The sequence below is a fragment of the Equus caballus genome, chromosome 11, assembly GCF_041296265.1.
Source record: "Equus caballus isolate H_3958 breed thoroughbred chromosome 11, TB-T2T, whole genome shotgun sequence".
Classification (NCBI taxonomy): Eukaryota; Metazoa; Chordata; class Mammalia; order Perissodactyla; family Equidae; genus Equus; species Equus caballus.
The window spans coordinates 9,980,340-9,999,044 of NC_091694.1; positions in this window are offsets into that span (position 1 = coordinate 9,980,340).

Below are 18,705 nucleotides of genomic sequence, written 5' to 3' on the forward strand. Positions count from 1 at the left end.
TGCTGGAAAGTGATAATATGGACTATGATATTCTGCAATAATACTTGGGCTGTGTCTATCAGCAGGACTATAACATTGACATTCTTTACACTTCTTTTTCTCTTCCTCTTCTTTACACGGATGGTGTATGCACAGGGTTATTGAACTAGCTAGGAAAACTCCTGCATCGCTCTGTTCTAAGCAACCTTCTACTTTAAGATATAAATTTGATTTAATGATCATTTTTTTAGGGTTGGGGAGACTGATGGGAGAGGGAATAAGCCCAAACCCAATGCCAATTCAGTTGTAAGATGCATCTTAATTTCAGAAATGTTAAAATAGAAAAAAATTGCACTTTACCTTTTAAGGAAACTAGATGTTACAATAGGAAGCTTCAATTTAAATTGATCAGGAGCACAACTGACAGATTCAGAATTATGTCATAGGTCAACTGAACATTTACAATTAGGGTAATTAAATAGGGATAATGTGTGATTGTGTTTGAAAATGCTTTGCTGTATAAAGTGCTCGGCACTGTAATGTAGATATTTGCAGAATTTAAACGTGATCAGACGTTATAGTCAACATTGGTCTTGGAATGTTAGCAATTCCAAGAGCACTGTAGCATTAGGATATAGACTGACAAATTCCACATGTACTTGACACATAGTAGGTGGTTAATAAATACTGACTGACACGTGGGCTCGAATTTAGTTTTGAGCTTGTGGGTCTATACGAATTATTGTACTTGACTCTTTGGTAGCCTTATATATATATTGTTTTAGCTTGTTTTATTTGAACAAATTTGTGCTTTGGATTGACGACATCTAATTCTGCCCTTGAGCTAATTAAAATTACCAGGAATTACTCTAATTCTTACAGTGCACAAAACGGAGAGTAACCTACTTGTGTAGGTTATCTTCTTGATCAGAGGACATATATCGCATGACAATCCAATTAAAGGCTATGTAAGACATCAGTGTTTACCAACAAATTGTAGAGTTATTTAGAGTCTGATATAATAATTCTATTCAAATTAATAACATAATTTAATGCAGTAATTTTAAGATCTTTTTCACTCATATATATATATATAATAATATCAGATGTACACATTTTACCTTTCCTCTATAGTTATGTATATATTTATTTTACCTAATTCACCTAGTCTACTTTCAACTTGAACTTGATTTTAATCCCCTGTATATCACAATAATAAATTTAGCACTTTTAATTTGAGATATGAAACTATTCCTAATAATGCTAATGAAACATTTGTGGTACTATTTTTTTCTATTGTCTGTTTTGTAGAGGTTTCAGAGCCTATGACAATTTTCAACAGCAGCAATAACAGAACACTTGAAAATTTAACAGCAATTGTAATGAGTATTTACAGGCATGCCTGTGGCCATTGAGGAAGACACACTGAAGTGTAGTTAAATGATTCTCTCACCTCTGTGATATTAAATAACACTTAATGTTCCTTTATAAAATCTCCACATTGCTTTTGGAGTTTGATAAATGGTACCACTTAGAAATTTGTCTTTCTTATTTTTCTGGTCTAGTAACCTTAACCGTCTTGGGTCTCTGAACTAATTCTTGTAGGATGTTTTTCTTCAGGTTTACGATAGCTATAAGAAGATGCCAGATTTTTATGTTCCTTTGCCTCCCTGAGTTGTTTCTGTTCCTCAGAAAGGCTTCAGTTTACTTCCTTTACCATGTGTGGATGCCCAGAGAGAAGAATCGTGTATCTTCATGTCCCACTGGATGCTGTGTTGGTTCTCATCTCTTATTCTTCACACGCCACCAACTTGCCTGTGCTGCGTGGGATCACAGGTCTCCCTATTAAGACAACACATAGGTGGCACTGACAGTTTTTCTCTTCCCCACGAGCATGGCTGAAATCCAGACTAGAGACTGACAGCTCTTCGCGCTGCTTGTGGTTCAACTTGAAACCACAAGGTCCAGAGGCACATGGTTTAAATTCAGTGTCTTTCTCCAGCTAACACAAACCATTTGTTCAAGCAACTTTGGTATCTGTTTGAGAATAAGAGATCTGCCTCGATACTCCCCAGACAGTCAAATAAATTCTCTTGGCTTCAAGACAAATTCAGAAAATTCTACCCAACAATGGCATACGGTTCAGTTTTTTCGTTTATTTTTGGAACTTGTAAAGGAACGGCTGATAGAGTCCTTGAAAAAAAATCAAAAATGCCAGTCAAAGTAGTGGCAAATTAGAGAATCGTTTATTATGGAAAGTTCCTATATTACATTTAGGGAAAATGCAAATAAAATGATATGTCAAACGGGAAATAGAATTAGAGGCCTGCCAGGAGCAGAATACCTGCCACTGATATTTTTTTCCCTACTTTTAATTCTCCCATTTAGGAATAAATGCTATTCATGGATCTTGGGGAGCAAAATGAAATCTGTCTGAGAAAAGATTATGTTTTGTTCGTTTCTGAGGAGCCTCACATTAATCCTGCTGATGTTTGAGTAAATCTAGTCCACGTAATTTACACCTTTGCTCTCATATGCCCAATGTCCATGGCTATTACAGTTTTTCCTTGAACTTATCTGGAAAAGTATAAGAAGAGATCATGTAATAGTTGTCATGAGCTATACTAAATTCATTTCCAAGATACTTTACATCCTTTGTCCCTGTCGTGATTTTAAAAGTTAAAATTTTTAATTAACCCTCTTTGGGGTAAGCCCTATTCTAGTCATTTGATGCTATTTAAATCTCAGCATAAAATAAATAATAAAATTAAAATAGCGTAGGAAAATACCTGGGATAAGTCAATAATGATGACCAAATGTTTGTATCCAAATGTAGGAATTTGGCGTACTTACTGAAAGAGAAACACTTTCCATTAAAATACTAACTCAACAATCTAGTATTTTAATCTCAACCACCATTCTATGTAGTTATAGTAGGCTACTTTCACATTTATTGTTTAACCTAATTCAACAAGTATCTACAGAATCTTTTCCCAGGAGCTGTGTGAAGGGATCTGGTGGGAGACACAAAGACAGACCCGACTCTTAAGTTGCTTACTCTCTAGAGGTTGTGAACAGTGTAAACACATAAACAAGGAGTCACGTTGGAAGGATTCTGTTAAGCACTTCTGTTACAAGCACAATGGACTACCTGAAGCATTTTGCCTTCATGAAAGAGGGGGCATTGGAGCTGAGACTTTGGTGTAAAAGACCTGATGAGATAGTGAGGGCAGACTGTAAAATATATATATTTATATTAAAAAGGAAGGGCTTGCAACTTTTCGAAGAGCACATGGGCCAGTTGAAGACTTGGGCCAAGATTGATAATAATTACTGCCATCTTCTTCTTTAGTCTCCCATGTACTGATACTTAGGGTGACTCCATCACACTCATTTTCCAAAGGACAAATCTGCTTTGGATTTAGTATGAGACAAATCTGTTTAAATTAGGATCAGTGCTAACATTATAGATGTTTAAGGACGATTATTTCATCATTGCTTGGATGCAGTAAAGGATATAGGGATATCTTAATAAGAATTTTGTATCTCTATCTATCTGTCTATCTGTTATGTATCTATCCACATTTATTAGGCACTAGAAACTGCTATAATTGTTTCACACATACTATACCATTTAATCCCCGTCACAGCTCCAGGTGGATTCTTTTCCCATTTTAAAGAGAGGAATTTAAGGCCCTGAGCTGTTGAACAACTTGTTCAAAGTCATGCATTAAATAACGGTAAAGCTAGGAGTTGTATCCAGGCCAGTTAACGTCTTAATTTCTTCAGGACACTGCCTGCGCTCTTTTCATTATGCATACGTGAACCAACATAAGGCACTATGACTGACAGCTGTTAAACTCAAAAAGAGAGGAAGCTATGAAGAGAGAGAACATGAGAGGTTTCAATCACACAAAAAAAGCTCCTTTCATTTGGCTTTTTGAGATGAGCTACATTTTGTGGGGAATAATTGATGTTGGACAAATATTCCTGACTTCTGTGGAAACAACAGTGCATCCAATTTCCATGTTCTTCATGGTATATAAGGTAGATTCATGGTGGCAAATAGGAGTTTCCAAATTAGTCGGTCAAACCAATTTAGTGACTAGGGTTGTAAATCCATCCTACTGTAAGCATTACAGATAGAGAGGCTTTCCATTATGAAAACATTATCCTATCAGTTGATCTTTGAGTCGTGTTATTTCTTAAATAGATCTTTGTAACAAAGAGCACAATATAGCAAACTGGTTTACCTGAAAATACACACACACACAAAACTTTTCTGCTCTGCGTCTCTATCTCCTAGTTAGGAATAAGTGACCATAAAACCCCTGAAAGTGTGAAACCACAATATATTTCCCCATTCTATCATTAAAAGCTATTTGCAACATAAGTGGGAATCAGAAGCAGAGGGCTGGGAGGAGAGAGAATAGCTTTAAGATTACATATAAGAAATTATTTCCCAGCAAGGATTGGTTCTGGGAATTTTGGTTCCTTGTTCTTTAACTGTTATGGGAATCTTGAAGAGACTTCTAATGTTACAACCTCTTAAATTTCTATATAGTACTGTATCATTTATATTAGCAAAAATGAGTTCATAACATCAGAGGCTGATGTCACAAAGTTAATGAAGTGAGTCTGAGACATTGGGAGATGGATATACTGTAGGTACAGTATCAGGAAAACTAACTTGGCAACCTCGTAACTGAATGGAAGTACAGATTTAGCTTTTATGTCTGTTGCTTGAGCCCGTTGGCCAGGCATCAAGACCGGCACTGGGCTGAGCTGTTCACCAGAGTTTCCAGTGTACTTACTGAGTCAGTCTGCCGTAAACATAAAATTGTCAAGAGTACAGCCTTGGCAGGACAGAAGACTTTTAGACGGCACAGTGAATGAAGATGGTTAAGCTCTGGGGACAATTTTAATGAGAGGAAAAAAAAGGCAAATAGAGAAATACCTAATTGAGAATAATTTCATGTGTGTGAAGTATGAAGAGGACATAGGGCATAGGGACATGGGGTGTGTTTATGGACACAGCAAAGTTTGGAAAAAGAACAGCTTGTTGAATTCGAAGGTCTGTTTGTTTTTGACACAGCTTCTTTGCAATCGGTCATCAATCTACTGTTTTGCTTAATGATAGTAGAATTGTTTTTAAAGAGATTTAAAACATGGACAGAGTCACTAGAATGTTGCAGTGGTGATGAATTTGAATTAAAGGAAGGACTTTTACTCCTTTCAGCAATAACATATATAATCAATGATATAATTAGATGCTAACAAATAAAAGGCATAAAAAGTCATTTACATTAGCTTATACTATCTTGTATTGTGTCATAATAAAGGCACTTTAAAACATAATTTTATGCTCACCTAAAATAAGAATTTGAAGCCTCATTAAGGAATAGTTAATGAGTTAAGTATTGATTTCATTAGTTACTGATTTTACACTAGATTCCTCTTCTTTATATGGGTCCATTTAGGTAATAAAGTAAACTTGGTATTTTAGCTCATGAAATTATATATAGCCTCACAGATGTCAAGAGACTTAGTGGGACTTATGTTTAGAATAGAATGGTATACATAGTCCAAATGGAAACAACCCACTGGAGAAGAAAGGGAAAAACATTGCTGGGTGAGAAGCCACACAAAGCTTCCTGGAAATTCACAGGCTGAGGATGCTTGCACACTGGAGATTATCTGAAGGCAATTCAAGGCAAAGAAAACACTGTGATCAAAGGGAGGTAGTGATCTGAGGGTTTATTTATAACAATTAATATGATATCTCACATTTAATGTGGGCTCTTCTGGTCGGCATTGCTCCAAGCACTCTACCTATTAACTCATTTAATTCTCCCCAATACCACAGGGGTAGGTATTATTTTTATCTCTGTTTTAGAGATGAGCTGAGTGAAGAACAGAGAGGTTAAGTACTCTGCTAAGTAACAGATGTCAGAACTGAAATCGAGACACACTGTGTTACAGATGGAAGATTTCAAGTGCCCAACATCTGGAAAATGTCTAGTTTTGCTGAAACCAGAACATCTGATATAGTCTTGATTTTCCTTGTAGGTTGTATTTTGCTTAAAATGAGGGAATCATGCATGAGACCTGTTGTACGTCATTTTTATCAGCAAGAGACAAAAAGAAAAATTCATTGATGATGGGAGCATCATAGGAACATGAGAGAGAGAGAGAAAAAAAATATATCACCCAGAGCCTAGATGATGAAGAAAGGTAATACCAGGCACAATCAGAGAAGAACCCTAGACTTTCAGAAAGTGGATTAAATACAAACATTAAAATACATGGGAGTTCCCATGAACATTTCTCAAAAGCACTTCGGCTCAGAACTTAATATGGTAAGTTCTTACAAAAGGCTCTGTACTATATCCTTCGGAAGAAAAGCAAAGAGTAAGAGTAAGCATAAGAAACTCGCTCTCGGAGCTAGAGTCTCGAACAGTGGCAGCAAATGGAATACCATGGCCAGGGAAGTAAACATCGTTTCTAGTACATCTAGACAAAAATGAGTCAACATTCTTTTTCAGTGGAGATATTTATCACTTTTACATTTTTAAGTAGCAAAATCTAAACTGTGTTAGTAAAGTGCATTCCTACTAACCCAGGTATATAAAGATACTTAACAGGGATTTATTAACTTGGGACTTGACCAAAGAACATTTTAGAATGGCAGCTATGTAAGTTGTGTTATACAGTTTAGGTAGCTGTCATATCAGTTGTTTCTATGAAACTGGCCATGCTGCTTAAACTACATGGGAGAGCAAATAAACGTCTCTCTTCTGGTCTGCTCTGGGTTTTTCTTTTGGGTTCCTTTTCCTCATCTCCCATCCTCCTCCTCTCCTTTACTATTACTACCGGGACATTCTCTTCTTTATTCAAAGGCTATGTTACAATTGTAGAATGTTCTTAATTTTTGCTGGTACACTTTCTCAAATTCTGCTTTTTAAGTACTCTGCATTTATCAACAGTTTCCTAAGACTGGCTGCTTGACTCATTTCCTGGGAAGTCTGCATAAAGTTGTAGGTCTCTTTTCCTCTGTCTGGAACATTCTATCTTATGTTCTCTCTATCTTCAATGTTCCATTTACTATGGTGATGCCCCAGAGTTAAATTCCCTTTTGTTTAGAAGAATTACTTCCTGCTTGGAGAACAAACAGGAAACAAATCACCCACGAAGTAGCTCCATGACCCTTTCTGTGTAACACTACTGAATATTTCTCTCACCCTACAGATACATACATTTTTGAAATAGGAAAACTTTTCATTTTTAATATTATCATATTTGCGTTTTTTAGAAGAATGCTTTCTCTTACCTATTTTTGTTGATGAGGGAATGAAATGCACCCTTTCATACTGTACCGATGAGCTATCAATTGGGGGAAAAGTTCTCTTGGAAAGCCGTTTGGCAACATTTTTCAAGACTGTAAAAATGTCCATCTCCCTTGACTCCTTAATTTCACTTCTGGGAATTTATCCTAGGGAAATAATAGTAAATACAGAAGAGTTTTATGAAATAGCAATGCTACTTAACGTAGCACCCCCTCTGAGAAAGGAAACATAATAAGCGTTCAATAATATGAAAATGATTAAAGACAAAATAAGACATTCTGCCATTAATATTATACCTGAGAATTTGTATTCGTACAAAATAAAATTTTGATATAAGGTTTAGGAGAAGATGATTACAAGTTATAAATTCCATATGATCATAAATACGTAAACTACTGAAAAGACCAGAGAGAAATACAGCAGTAACTAGCTGATTGCCTAAGGGTGATGGAATTAGGGGTGACTCCTTTTTCTATTTTTTAAGTTTAGTCAATAGCAAGCATGTTCTATTTAAACAGAGAGAAACAAAAAGCAAGTTCAATTTTTTAAAAAAGTTTTCTAAAGTAAGACTTCTAAGGTTAACTTTCAAAACAGGGGTTAGGGAGAAACAAATCAACTCAGTATTTTTGAACAGGGGTGAATGGAGAGCAGTAGCTCAATGACGCAGCTTTATAAAGGCAGGTTGACCTCCAGGACATTGGGGAGAGATGACCTTGAACACCTCAGACAACATTAAACTCCAGGTTACAGCTGACTGGAATCCTGAGGTTTTATTGGCCGTGAGCCAGTCTGCAGCCCTCTAGTATTTTATAACATTGTAAAGACTGTATTGTTTCAAACATTTCAAAATTTTACACACAACCTGGCAGTCATCCAAAGCCATTTCCAATGGGCCAAAACTATCAGCAGCCACCCACCTCCTTGGCCATGGCTGCCTGATTAATGATGTTCCACCAACAGGGTCCTCCATTAGGATCATCTACACTGGGAAAGCCCAGGACAAATACGATCTTTGAGATTTGTAAATTGTCTATACATTTTGCAGCTGATTTTCTTTTTAAACGGAGATGGAACATTAGAAAGTAGAGGTCTGGTGTGGTATAGCTTGGATTGGCTGAAGGCAGCAGGCTTTAATTCAATAAAAAAGCGAAGGATGCTCTTTGTCACAGACACTGTTCTTAGTTCGGGATATTTGTTATGGCATGTAACTTTGCTAAGCTTCTCAAATTTCCCCTCTTCACCCCTTCCCTTTTTTCTATTGCTTCCTTATCCTGACTTCCAGTTTATTCACCCCATGGGCCTGGAACTCAAGTTTAAAGAAAGCAAACCTAATATTAAATATTCTCCATTGGCACTTTTCCTTTTGAGATGAATAATTTACACATTACTAAGTGTGTTCAAGTCCTTCACATCATAAGTTACTTCCTAAGATACTATGAACCAGTTCTATTCTGAAGACTTTGCGTACATTAACTCATTTAATCTTTTCTCCAGCTCTAGGAAGTAGTTATTATTGTTAGTGCCATTTTACCGATGAGCAAAGGAAGGCATAGAAAGATGAAGAATCTCATCCAAAGTTATTCACTTGGTGTGTAATTGATAGAACTAGGAAATGCACCAGATCAGGTAGATAGAGCATCTATGATTAACCGCTCTGCTGTCTCCCTGCTTGTGGTGATTTTGAGTTTTGAGTCTCAAAATTTCTAACAACCCATATTTCTTCACTGCTTCATTAAAATAGAAGATAGAAATTGTTCATTGAGAAGGAGAGAGATTTTCCCAAACTTGTAGTACGGAGCAAAGAATGTCTTCAGATTCTGATACTAGTCTTCTGCTATCTCTAGGAAAAGGATAGCTTTGTTTGCCTGTTTGATTTTCTGACTCAGAAAATACTATATCGCTGTGTCTCAAATTATTTTTGGTCTGAATGATACAGTAACTGTCAGAAACACATTTATCACTATCATTAATTACTTGCAACTTTGTTTCACTTCCAGGAATGTTATTTGTTAGGCTGACCTTGTAAAAATGAAGGGACTGTACAGTTAGAAAAGAGAGCTGACTCATTCCCATCCTATAATCGTGTGCTGTTTATCTGAAGAGTGGGAAATGAAAATAAGTAAGATTTTACTAATGGCCACTGAGACATTCCAATCATTTCAGTCAATAGCTTTTATTCAATTATATAAACCTCGGCTATGCATTTTTAAAGCCAAATTACAGTGTATGATAAAACAAGAGCCACAGGCTTTACAAAGAAAACCGTCCAATGCCATAAAAGGCCCCAGATGAGCCCGTTATTCCAACTTGGTTCCCTAGGTTGACAAGATTTGTCAGAAAATTCATCTCTTGATTTGGCTTTGCTTTTGTTTCATTGACGTAAAGTGTATTTAAGAGCATCGTCCTTTAGTACAGTTATGCCACATGATGCTCTCAGTAGAGGTGGGCATCTACGGTCTTGTTAAGACGCAGCTGGAGGACATTATACTAAGTGAAAGAAGCCAGGCACAGAAGGACAAATACTGTATTATTCCACTTATATGAGGTATGTGAAATAGCCAAACTCATAGAAGCAAGAATAGAACGGAAGTTTCCAGGGGCTAGGGAAGAGGGAAATGGGAGTTGCTATTCAATGGGTACAAATTTTCAGCTATGCAACATGAATAAATTCTAGAGATCTGTTGTGCAACGTCATGCCTGTACTTAACATTACTGTATTGAAAAAAATGTGTTAGAAAGGTAGATCTCATTCTAATGTTCTTACTACAGTTAAAAAGCAGAAGAAAGGCAAGCAGTTGACTTACTTATACGTAATATCATGGAGGACAGGATCTTATCCTCAGGGCATATATCTGTCATCTCTGAATGCACGGTTTCCACCCACAGAATGGGCAGCCAGCATGGTGGAAAAGAATGTGGATTTAGCAGAAGTCAGGTATGGCTTTACTCTATCCACCCTTTACTTGTGGTTTGGGGATGAGAAAAAATAAGTGATATGCAAAAACTTACTTCCCTCATTTGTAAAATGGTTAAGATAATACCTACACTACAGGATTTTCAGAAGGGTTAGAAATAATATTTCAGAGCATGCAATAGAGTGTCTGGAAAATAGCTGGCCTGCAATAAAGGGTAATCAGTATTATTTTACGTGTTAATTTCCTCTATCATCAACCCTGTGAAGATGAGGATGCAGTGGTGCCTCAGCAGGCACCAGGTATCATAAGCGAGTGCTGCATAAGATGGCATTTTACTATGACAGATGCTGTGCTAATAGGAAACGTAGTAACAGCAGAGGTAGGACTATTAGAGATTATCTAGTGCTGTTCCTGCGGAAAGCTCAGGCTGTACACGGATGAAGGACATCATAGTGCAGTTTGTGAAAAGAAAACAAAATTTGTAAGTATTATTTCACTCCTTTTCGGAGACATTTACTCTTCTATGTTTTTGCAATACTCTTATCCAAGTAAACCATGTCTCTGATGGAGGTGAAATATAGATTAAAGCTAGAACATCATTACTGAAGAGTCAAAGGTTTCCACTCATTGAAATATAATATAGTCTTTAGGACACTCTGAGTGTGGGAGGGATTAATCTCAACGTCCTTCAAATTTTGATGCAGTACATACTCTGTAACAACAGGCAAGAATTAACGTTTAAGGTGCAGTCTAAGATAGTAACTCTAAACCTCTCTTAACAATCCCTCATATTGTTCCAGGGCTTCCATTGCAAGCCAGTTAGGAAACCAAGCTTCTATTTCGGTGGCTAGTGTGATTTGTAAGTTGTTTTTCCATAGCGATTATTTTGTCAGGTTAAACCTTGCTGCTCAGAGATTTCTGTGCTGTAAGCCTGAATGCATCTCGATGTGTTTGCTTGTGCTAAATCAGGGATCACCACTCACCAAATGAAAATCTTTTTGTTATAGATGGAGCTTGAACAAGAAACTTAACCACTTGGTTGGATAAAGAACACTTTGAACATTTGCTTATTCCAACAGTCTCAAAACATTAGGGTGGGAGTTAAGCCCACAATTTTGTTTTAAATTAAGTGCTCCTAAAAAGCGTGAGACTAATAGCACCGACTAAAGCCAGTTATTTTTCTGGCAAGCAATATGTGAGTTTCCCCTCATTGCTAAGCCAGTAAAATTCAGCATTACTGTGGCAATTTTCCTACTGTTCCAATTCTTGGACTGTGTCTACACAGCACCAAAATAGCTAGATGTAAAGTGAAAACTTCGGCTGGTCATTAGGATGCTGCCAAATATTAGAACACGGTGTGTTGTAAGTGCTCAAAATGTTTCATTATATTTTCTCCCTTTTTATCACATATTTTGGAATTGTGTAGATGTCAACTTCAACTTTTCTCCTAAGGACATTTCATGGATTCATAATGTTCAGGAGGGAACAAGAGAAGGAACATATCTTTGAACAGATATCTGTTCAAAGGGGGGACATCTCAATCCAAATCTGTACTTTTTCAATTTCTTTTATTTTAAACTAAAATAATCTTCTGTTTTGGATCTGCAAGAATCATGCATCCTGGGTTTTTACGTTTTACCTCAAACTTTCTCTAAGAAGCCTACCAGATGCTTATTCATCCATTTAAGATAGTCAGCTTTCAAAAGACAGAAAACATCCATCAATGATAACGAGCTTTGGTTGAATGTTTACTGCATTTCGAGCACTGTGCTAGATGGTCAGACACATAAAAAAAGGGGAAGTATAGCTCCTGCTTTCTAATGATAAATTGCATTGCAGAGAGAATATATATCCATACGTATATAGATATGAATAATTAATACACTTCAAAATGTAACGATATTTATTAAAATAGTAAACAAGAACTATTTCTGAATGTAGTGGAGAAGATATTGTGAAGTGTGGCAGAGGCTTCAAAGGTTTTGCTGAAGAAGTAAAGTTTTAGTTGGGTATTAGAGGAAACAGAGAACCTTGATAAGTGAAGAAGAGAACAGAGGACCTTCCAGCCAAGGGAAAGAGCAAGATGTTTAGGTGGTAGGGTGGCCGATTCATCCCAGTGTGCTTGGAACTTTCTCAGTTTTAGGACTGAAAGTCCTGTGTTCCTGGAAACTCTGCAGTCGTAGGCAAATTAGGAAGGTTCATCACCCTGCTAGGTAGTGATGAGCATGACCAGTTCAGGAAATAGTGAACAAGTTAAATTGGGGGATTTAAGGTGTAAATGGAAGAAGAAACTGGAGAGAAGTGATTTGAGCCATATGTCAAGGACGTTGCGTCTCATATTGGAACATTTGAAATATATTCTATGTTCAAGTGGGAAAATTGCTAGTCCTTTTTCTAAAAAGTGTCTGAACTCCATAAAAAGTTATTTTTGAGAGATCAGCCATATCACAGTATGTAGATGTATTTAATTAATTCATTTGTTTAACAAATATTTATTGAGGAATTACTGTGTGCTATACATTGCTCTAAACATTGGAGATGCTGCAATAAGAAAAACAAGGTTTTGTTCTCATAGTGCTTACATTCTGGTGGTGGGACCAAAACAAATAAATAATTATATGATGATACATCTCTTTTCTTAACAAGTGAATCATGGTAAGGGGATAGGGAGTGAGGGGGAGCAGGGCGCTATTATAGAGGAGAAGTTGAAATTAGGGTGGATAGCACATGAGAATATGTTAGTGCTATATTTTTACAAGAAGGAATTACTCTACAAACAATGAAATAACACTGTGCTTCAAATGAGAATATGCATTACCCACTTCTCCAGCCCATCCTATCCCACTGTAAAAGGCCGTTCATGCAATTAAAAATCACTTTGATTAAAGTGAGCAAGCCAAAATTTTTCCTATCTTATTAATATCTAAGGAAAACTCTTCCAGTCAGATATGGTGCAAAAATCCAGGAACAACAAATATATTTTTATATCTTTACAAGAATAAACTCAAAATACATTAAGTAGTTTTTACTTTTAATAATCAAAATTTACTTTACACAATTTTTATTTAATATTTTAGAGAGGTAGCCACTCCATAGGGTACATTTTGTGTGTTAGATTTTACCTGGGAGATTTTTAATTAGAAAAGAAAATTTAAAAAGAAAGAGGAAAACATAGCTGCAAACTGTTGTCCCATACTCCATGGGTGCATTAACATTTAAAAACTATGTAAACAACTACTACTCATTTTCATATAGATTTGAGTTTTCTAGCACATTTGAAAAAAAACTATTAATTTTCACGCAAAAAATCATATTGCTTCATCCACCCAAATATATTTTTATATATGACAACAATTCTTGATTTGTATTTTTTCAATATTATCCTTTTCTCCCTCATTTTTGGAACAAGTTATTTTCTTACACCACAGAATCACATGCTAATGCAATCTTAGAACTGAAAATTTAAATCTCCATAACTCCAGAAAGTGAAACCTAGGGTTTTCATAACAGCATTGCTTTCCCAAATTTTTTATGTCTTCTAATAAACTGTACATTTAGAACACTAATCAGCAGTCCTAGAATTATATATAATCAAGGGTAGACAAATTAATGATACTAAGAGGATCTTAACCTTTTTATTTTCTGATTTGTTTCTTGTTGTCTGCTTTTAATTAAATCTTATTTTGTGATAATTCTAGATTCATATGCAGTTGGAAAAAATACTGCAGAGATCCTGTATGACCTTCCCCTCCATTTCCCACAATGGTAACAGTTTGCAAAACTATGGTACAATACTGCAATGAGGCTATTGACACTGATACAGTCAAGATACAGGACATTTCCATAAACCCAAGGGTCCCTCCAATGCTGCCTTTTTTTAAAGATTTTTATTTTTCTTTTTTCTCCCCAAAGCCCCCCGGTACATAGTTGTATATTCTTCGTTGTGGGTCCTTTTAGTTGTGGCATGTGGGACACTGCCTCAGCGTGGTTTGATGAGCAGTGCCATGTCTGCGCCCAGGATTTGAGCCAACGAAACACTGGGCCGCCTGCTGCGGAGCGCGCGATCTTAACCACTCGGTCACAGGGCCAGCCCCCAATGCTGCCTTTTTATAGCCACACCCATTTCCCACGCCCTCCCACTCTCACACCTTCCTTAACTTATGATGAGCACTAATCTGTTCTCCATTTCTATAGTTTTATTTCAACAATGTTATATAAATGTTATAGAAGTATGTTACATAACCTTTGGGATTTTTTTTTTTTCATCCAGCATAATTCTTTGGAGATTCACCCAAATTGTTGTACGTTTCCATAGTTTGTTCCTTTTCATTGGTTGAGTAGCAATCCATGTTACAGATGTACAAATTTGCTTAACCATTCACCTGTTGAAGGACATCTGAGTGGTTTCCAGCTTTTGGCTATTATGAATAAAGCTATTATAAAGGTCAAATTCATCTATTTGTATAAAATAAGTTTTCATTTCTCTGAGATGAATGCCCAGGAATGTAATTGTTGGGTTGCATGGTAGTTACACGTTTAGCTCTACAAGAAGCTGCCAAACTGCTCAACTGTTTTCCAGAGTGGCTGTAGTGTTTTATATTCCCGCCAGCAATGACTGAGAATTCCTGCTGTGCCACATCCTCGTCAGCACTTGGTATTATTATGTTTGTGACCCATTTTAATAGTATATAGTGGCATTTCATTATTGCTTTAATTTGCAAATCCTTACTGACACCCGATGGTAAGCGTTTTAGTGGCTCATTTGCCATCCATATGTCTTCTCCAGTGAAGTGTCTTGCATCACCCTCTCTCTCTTCTCCTCCTAGAATACCAATCACATGAATGTTAGAGCTTGTTGTAGTCCCTCAGGTTCCCGAAACTCTGTTCATTGTCTTTTTTATTTTATTTCTGTTGTTCAGATTGGGTAATTTCTATTGTTCCATCTTCAAGTTCACTAATTCTTTCCTCTGCTCCCTCCATTCTGCTATTGAGTCAATCCAGTGAGTCTTTAAATTTTGCTTATTGAATCTTTCATTCTAAAATTCCATTTGGCTCTTCATTATACCTTCTGTCTCTTGGATGCGACTTTCTGTTTTATCCATTTGTTTCAGGCATCTTTACAATTGCTCCTTGAAGTTTTTTTGTGATAGCTGCTTTAAAATTGTTGTCAGATAAATCTATCGTCTCCATTTTTTCAGTGTTGTCATCTATTGATTGGGTTTTTTTCCCATCAGTTTGAAATCTTCTGAGTTCTTGCTAAGATGAGTCAGTTTTGATTGAAACTTGAACATTTTGAGTATAATGTTATGAGAATCTGGCTCTTATTTATATCTTCCGTTTTAGCTGGCGCTTTTGATACTGCTTTGGCGGGGGAAGTGGTGGTCATGCCACCTCATTACTGCCAGGAGAGGGTAGAAGTCTAGGCTTCCCAATCAGCCTGTGCTTTGGGGCTGGGGGTAAGGCACCGTATTATCTATAGTTTTTGGCTGGAGTAGACTGGTTATTGTCTAAAACTGCTCTTTCCTGCCAGGCTGCCGCTTTCTTGGTCCTTTGGCTAAAAGAGTGGGCTTTTTTATTGGCGTGTCTTGTGCCTGTACTTACTGGTGTTTCTGGATTGCTGGCTTCTTCAGCTTCAAGTCTGGGATATAGGAGGCAGCAGGAAAACTCAGAACAAACCTTTTGCTGTTGCTTGGATTCCAAGGTCCATAGCCAGTTGGCCTTTCCTTTCTATCTTTCAGAATCTTCTAATATTTGTCTTATATACATCATCTAGGGTTTTTTTCAGTTGTGCTTAGCAGGAAGCATAGGAAAAAGTACATCTACTTCATCTCAGAAGTAGAAATCTCTTTCATCTCTTTTGATCTAAAGATCAAAATTTTGAATTGTGGTACTATACAGATACAGTCTAATTTGACACCAGAACAATCTTTTCTAGCTCCACAGTTTCAAACTGAACTTTGTAAAACTCTCAAATTCTGACACCTACCCCAGTTGCATGTCCCACAAATACAAATATCTGATGAACATCTTTACCTGGGTGACCCATTATCACCTGAAAGTCATCACATTTAAATATAAAATCTAAAAGTGAACTCATTTCCCTTCTATTGTCAGGCCACGTCAAATTTTTCCCTGATATTTTAGTTTCTGTTCTCATTATCCTTCTGCTACCACATACCCAGGTTCACAATCTCAGAACTGCTCCTGGTGATGCCTCACCCTCATTGCTCCAGTCCACTCCGTCACATCTTCTGTGGTACCTCCCCTTGCGTTCTGCCTCACGCTTACGTGCTGCTTCTAATTCCTAATGCCATCCTATTAGCCAAGATCCTTAACTATGGAAATATTTTCCTTCTTCTTCCTTCTGTCACCTTCAGAGAACAGCTCTTATCCATTTTATAACACATCAGCCTTCCTGAGCCAAATAGTCATTCAGTTTCAGATTTACCAATTCCCCACCGCTGTGCCTTGGCTCATGCAACATAAAATCCTGCCCTTCTTATCTCCAAATGTTCAATAGTTATGCTCTTTCATGAATGGACCAAAGAAATGCTTCTGAAAAGTTCTCTGTGATCCTACCAGTCATGGACAAACACTCTACCCTTGACTACACATTCACTTTGTCAGTAACTTCCTATCATTTTTGTTTTATATATGGCATCTCTCTTGTAGCGTCTCCTTGAGAACAGAACAAGTATCTTATTTATCGTTTTCTTCCTAGAATCTCACCCCAAATATCATCTATATAGTAGTTGTTAAAGTTATTGAAAGAATGAATAAAGGAAAACAATTCACAAAATTTGTCTTGAGATTTTCTTCATTTCCTGTCACTTCTGTCTCTTTAATCTCTTCAAAGTGATAAAATTCAATCCAAAAGATTTACAAATATATTAAAGGTCATGAGAGGATAAATAAAGGATGAATAAAGTACGCTTGGGTGTAAATATTTCCTAATAGGGATGAGGAAGGCAATATATAAGATGGCCTTTCTTTCATGAGTGGGAAAGGGCAACTATACTTCTGCTTATAAAAGCTCTGAGTGAAGCACGATGCCTGAGATGATATAATCAGTGACAAAGAACAGCATCATCCAACTCAGTGACTTCCAAGTTGTCTCTAGGCAACCACAATACAGCCACATTAATATATCAATCCAAATATGTAATTTTAGAAGAGCACATAACCTCTGAAGAGAGTTGCAGACAACGATTTTGCTCAATAGTGACTCATCTTAGCAGTTGACTTTTTTCCTGGATTCAACCAAGGAACTCTGAGTAAGTTTGCTTTGCCACGTCCCAGAGAAACCCAGGGTAACTCTCACTCAGGCTTTGCTGTGAGCAGAGACTATCAGGTCACCTAAGAAATAGCAATTTGTGGGCTCCTGCTTTATGCAATGATGACCTTGGCTTGCACAACCCAAATAGAATGTGCCCCAACTTATGAAGTCAAGGCAATGTGGTAAACAGAGCCTGTGCCAACAGGACATCATTTCAACATCCTCTGGCATATAAAACATGTTTGGGCAGGGGCACACACATCATACACTGTATTTTGGTATGGATAATCTGGGAACTCAGTGGCAACCATGTCGTAGATCCATTAGCTTCATGGAGACAGCCTCTGATGTTACTTAAGTCAGCTACTTGTTAAACTCCTGAAAAGGCACTGAAATGAGTCACTTTGAAACATGAACAATGGTCAAAATGATCTGGAAACAAAGCAGATGCAAGCTGTCGGAAGGAGGTGTTAAGGCATTTTTATGATATTGGTTGGTTTCCAACACAGAGTTTCTTCTACAGTCCCGTCCACTTCCCATAAAATTGCTGAACTACCTAAGAATGTCCAGAATTACCTTCCACGTTGTATCAATAAACTCTTGTAATGTCAGGTGGTTCTTTAAATTTTTAGAATATTGATTGATACGCTGCTGCTGAAAGTTGCTTTGTACCAATTGACATCAGCTGACCTTAAGGTTTTGCCTTGAGGTCCAGTGGAAGCATCTCAGAGTTTTAAGACGAAAGATGAGTTTCCTCCCTTGAACATCTCCATAGAACTTATTTCTACTGAGTACACTCCAGCCCGGCCTCCAATAATAAACTAAATGAACATAGCCTGAAATGTAGTTCATGCATACAGCCCTAGCACTTCAATAAATGAGTATTTAGTTTACCATTTTATAAAATCTTTTGCCATATTAATAATTTAATGCCTACATTTTGTAGAAAGCCTTTCAATTAATATTGACTGCTTTAAAAGCACGTACAAAGAATGATCTTTGAATCCTTTGTGCTCAGGACCGGGCCAAGAACATAAAAAAACACTCAATAGATGTCTGTTTAAATGGGTTTGTTTTGACATTATGTTAGGCTCCCAGGAAAAGCAAGCGGTTCCAAGTTGCTAACTATCTTAGTTCCCAAAACTGAGTTGTACCTGAGTCTTTAGACTGCTTGAATAGATTAGGTTTA